General features: G+C 42.5%; 1 non-coding gene across 1 annotated transcript; it reads left to right on the top strand.

Moving 5' to 3' along the window:
• The first annotated feature begins 4685 nt into the window (after positions 1–4685).
• On the top strand, positions 4686–4767 carry TRNAS-GCU. Its single transcript has one exon. It is a non-coding gene; the product is annotated as a tRNA-Ser (tRNA).
• The last annotated feature ends 545 nt before the right edge of the window (positions 4768–5312 follow it).

Raw genomic sequence — 5312 nt, 5'->3', positions numbered from 1 at the left:
AGAGTACATCATGAGAAAAGCTGGACTGGAAGAAACACAAGCTGAAATCAAGATTGCTGGGAGAAATATCAATAACCTCAGATATGCAGATGAAACCACCCTTATGGCAAAAAGTGAAGAAGAACTAAAGAACCTCTTGATGAAAGTGAAAAAGGGGAGTGAAAAAGTTGACTTAAAGCTCAACACTCAGAAAACTAAGATCATGGCGTCTGGTCCCATCACTTCATGGCAAATAGATGGGGAAACAGTGGAAACAGTGACAGACTTTATTTTCTTGGGCTCCAAAATTAGTGCAGATGGTGACTGCAGCCATGAAATTAAAAGATGCTTGCTCCTTGGAAGAAAAGTTATGACCAACCTAGACAGCATATTAAAAAGCAGAGACATTATTTTGCCAACAAAGACCCATCTAGTCAAAGCTGTGGTTTTTCCAGTAGTCATGTATGGATATGAGAGTTGGACTATAAAGAAAGCTGAGTGCTGAAGAATTGATGCTTTTGAACTGTGGTGCAGGAGAAGACTCTTGAGAGCCCCTTGGACAGCAAGGAGATCAAACCAGTCCATCCTAAAGGAAATCAGTCCTGAATATTCATTGGAATGACTGATGCTAAAGCTGAAACTCCAATAACTTTGGCCACCTGATTCGAAGAACTGACTCATTGGAAAAGACCCTGATGCTGGGAAAGACTGAAGGTGGGAGAAGGGGATGACAGAGGATGAGATGGTTGGATGGCATCACCGGCTTATTGGACATGAGTTTGAGAAAGCTCCGGGAGTTGGTGATGGATAGGGAAGCCTGGAGTGCTGCAGTCCATGGAGACACAAAGAGTCGGACACAACAGAGCAATTGAACTGAATTGAACTGAAAATAACTTCCCAGAGGTGAACCAGCAAAATGAATCAGTTGTATTCTGGGTTGTTTTTTTTTTTTTTTAAATGAAGACATTGCCTTCATTAGCTAATCATCTCCCAAAGCCCCTGCCTCCTAATATTCCATCGCCCTGATCATCGCATTTTCAACATATGAATTTTAGAGGGGCACAAATATTCAGACCATAGCACATAGAAAACAAAGTAAATCTACTAATATATATTTTCAAATGCATTTTTTTGAATAAAAAGAAAAATGTAGTCAGAGCATAATGTAGTCAGAAAATAATGAAAAATAAATATCAGCTTAAAGTTTATATGATTCTATCAAGACTCCACTTAGGTTTCAGTTCTAATCCTTAAAAGCTTTTATGATTACAGAGAAGAAAATAAATTCCACAAAGAATTTTTTCCCACAGCCTTCTTGTTTTCCTCATTAAATGTCATCACTTGCCCTGAATTTGTTCTCCAGCACTGTGCCCCTGTCTTGGGTGCTGTAGAATGGTAAGCAACCTAACAGGGAAAAAAAAAAAAAAAGAATGTTTTAACTACCTCCCTTAAGATACCCAGTTATTCCTGGCTTTTAATCTGCCTCATAAGTGGTTTACCCAAAACTGGAGAAGGCAGGCATTGATCCCACTGCCCCTTTCTCTGGCAAAGCTAGTGTTCTGCCATTTGAGCCAATTCTGTCTTCAGCCAATGACAGCAGTTGTCAATTTCATCTTTATATCCAAATTTTTTGCAGACCCTTCAGGATCCATTGGTGACTATATGCTCACCAAGGCCAAATTGTATGGAATGGAATTGAGACAGTTTATAAGCAGCCTTGGGCAGGCATCCTGAACCAGCAAGCAAAGGAAAGTGAAAAACAGCTAGACCTGGAAGGTTACTCTAGAAAAGGTCTAGCTTTGTGGTACTTAAACTTCCTGGACCTCTCTGCAGAGGAAGAAGAGGCTCTGTGCAGGACAACTGGGTTCATTATTCAGGTCTCTCTGATTGCTCTGTGGTTCTCTTTTGTAATGAGAGCCAGGCCATCACTGAATAGAACAGTTTAGAAACTTCTGCAGATATAAAGAAAAGCAATGCTCAAGCACAGCCTCACAGTCCAGGCTTTTCCACATGTGGCTTGTGAAAAAATATTAACTACTCTCACATATTTTCCCCAAAGAAGATACTTGGATTTTCCTCAAATACATTGCTACCAAATAGAGAATGCAGCCAAAGTGTGACTGGAAAAGGGCAGAGGAGGCTGATGAGAGAGGGTAGAGGTCTGTCACCAGGGGGTAGGTGGTTGATAGTTGTTAAAGAGTTTTCAGCAGGCTTTATAGTATGCTCAGGATCTGGGTTTACAGTCCTTGATGTCTAGGTAGACAGTCTAGGCTAGAGCAGGCATGCTGGTTACTTAAGCAGAACACCTCTAACATCCAGGGGGCATGGCCAGAGAGTAAGATAACTCAGTTTGAGGTATTTGAGAGCTAAATCACCATGAGAAGCCTAGAACTGGATACCTAAAGAGGGAAGAAGTGAAAGCGATGAAAGTGAAAGCGATGAGGAGCGATTATAGACTGAATCTTGATGTTTGAATGTTGGAGAAGAGCAGACTATTAGGAAGGTAGTAGTCTTGAACTTGCAAGCTTATGCTACTCAAGACTTGCACTTTTGTAGAAATTCACTGAGAATAATTTTGCTTCTTGTTTTAAGCACCAACCAACTCATTTTAAGCAGCTAAATCTAGAATCATTCCTACTTTGTAGAGTTTTAATGACAATAGAAAATAAATAGAAACATAGGCAATAGCATTATAAACAAACAAAAACTGTTGTCCTCTCCCCACTGTTGTTCCTGAAAACAGTGGCAGAATTGGCTGATTGAAAACGATTTATTCAACAAATCGTACTCTAGAAGTTTTGAAATGAACACTAGTAAATATTCTAGTAAGTATTCTTATTGAACAAATGAAAGGATATACAAAATAATACACTGCCTGAGATTAACTTTGCAATAATATGGAAAGCCAATTTGACAACATGTTGATAATTGTTAAAGCATGTGTCAGGCATACTTGAGACACTTAACTCTTTCCTATTCTCTTAATAATTTCTTCTGGGACTTTAATTAGATATATGGTAGAACTTCTCTCCTAACCTTAATTTTTCTTATCCCTCTTCCCTAATTTCCAACTATTTGTATCAATGTATTTTACATAGTATTTTACATAGTTCCCCCAAATCTTACTTCCAGTTTCCTAATTCTCTCTTCTGCTCTATCTAACAAATCTGTTTAAGTATATGTTTTCAGTGTTTTGAGTTTCAAATTCCTCTTTAATAATTTCAAATATGTGAGTTAGTGTATTATTTTCCCAATGATTCACCACTACTTCCTGAGAAAGCACTATGCATTTTTGACGTTGTTGTTGTTAATTATACTGTCCTTCCTTGTGAAAAGAATATAACTCCTTTATCCTTTGCTGTCAGAATTGACAACAGGATGAGTCATATGATTACTTTGCACGCCTCCTTGCCTTTGCTCAGGCCCTTTCGTCTCAGCCTGTGATAACCGCATTCTTCGCGCCCACTAGAAAACTTGCTGGTCAAGACTCGCCTTTAATATTACCTTCTTTTCGCAGGCACTTATGATCAATCTGAGTAGTCAGACTTACTTCCTATTCTTATTCGTTCATCTGTCTGTTGTGTTTATTCTTGTGAAACAAGGAAGTGGATGGAGCTGAACACTACCTATCTCCCCCACCCCCCGCCCCGCCTTTCTTTCTTTGAATTATTTCTCGCTAGTGGAGAAGGCAACGGCACCCCACTCCAGTACTCTTGCCTGGAAAATCCCATGGACGGAGGAGCCTGGTAGGCTGCAGTCTATGGGGTTGCTAAGAGTCACATACGACTGAGCGACTTCACTTTCACTTTTCACTTTCATGCATTGGAGAAGGAAATGGCAACCCACTCCAGTGTTCTTGCCTGGAGAATCCCAGGGACGGGGGAGCCTGGTGGTGGGCTGCCGTCTATGGGGTCGCACAGAGTCGGACACGACTGAAGTGACTTAGCAGCAGCAGTGTTGAGTTTCTTGCTGTTTTCAGTACCAGAACCCCTGGAAAACCTAGTGAAAGTTGGACAAATTCTTCTTAGAAAACACTCAGGTAGCAGAGTGGGGAGGGTCAGAATTCGTGGTTCCTCTTACGGGGATGACCGGGGAGAAGAGCACCGCGAAGCTAATGATTCTTCTCTATGCAATTTCACCCTAAACTTTTGAAAAAGCGTCAGTAACACTGAACAGAAATTGAGCCCTACTCAGATCCACCGTCTAATTATCCAGACTGTTTTATTAACCACAAATTAGGAGTCCAAATTCGCCAGCTCCGCTGAGGTCGACTCCAGTGGACCCGGCTCTGGGAACCTTTGCCCCGGTGGACTTCCGGCAGTGCGCTCGAACCCGGGACCAGGCTCCCCTGACAGCAAACTGTGGTTCAGCCCAGGTTCAGTCCCTGCCGGGACTTGGCGCTGAGGCGCCTCCTGCCGGGGACGAGACAACCCCAGAAAGGAAGCTAAAGCCCAGGCAACTGTGTTCTACCATGTCCCCATCACTTTTAATGAGACTCCTGTGAAAGCTAAGCCTGTTTCCCACCCTCCCCCCGCCCCGGCCCTCCGTCGCAGCTTTTGCAATCTGGTGCTTTGTCCATTCGCGTGGAAGCTACGTCTCCCAGACGTCTCCAAACCATCTCCTTCCTAAACATCATTCTGTCTAGGGTAGACGGTTCCCAAGTATAAACTCTGAAATAAAGCACACCAAGAAACAAGGAACACGATGACGAGGTGGCCGAGTGGTTAAGGCGATGGACTGCTAATCCATTGTGCTTTGCACGCGTGGGTTCGAATCCCACCTTCGTCGGGGGTGTACTTTTGATAGGAGCAATCGGGTACGTGTTTTCGAAAGCTTCCTAGCATTTCCAGTTGGGTCATGCTCTCTTAAAGTATGTGTTCAGTATTCTGAGTTTGGCCTGATAAAGGCTACCTCCCTTTCCATTTTTTATTAACTCTGTCATATTTCCCTCCCCTCTAAAACTGTGAAAGTTCCTACATTTAAGGCGCTGACTGCTTAGAACAGGTTTTGAAGATTATTCCTCAGCTTTAACCAATCCAACATATTGTTCTCTTGACATTTAGCAAGACTCCTTGAAGGAGCTTTTGTTTTCAATCAGTTTATAATTAGGAGAATTAATTGGCTAAGGGTTTTGAACTCTGCTGCTGCTGCTGCTTCTGCTAAGTCGCTTCAGTCGTGTCTGACTCTGTGCGACCCCATAGATGGCAGCCCACCAGGCTTCCCCGTCCCTGGGATTCTCCAGGCAAGAACACTGGAGTGGATTGCCATTTCCTTCTCCAATGCATGAAAGTGAAAAGTGAAAGTGAAGTCGCTCAGTCGTGTCCGACTCTTAG

This window comes from Bison bison, unplaced genomic scaffold (assembly GCF_000754665.1).
Source record: "Bison bison bison isolate TAMUID 2011002044 unplaced genomic scaffold, Bison_UMD1.0 scf7180017860731, whole genome shotgun sequence".
NCBI lineage: Eukaryota > Metazoa > Chordata > Mammalia > Artiodactyla > Bovidae > Bison > Bison bison.
This window is presented reverse-complemented; position numbering and strand designations above follow the sequence as displayed.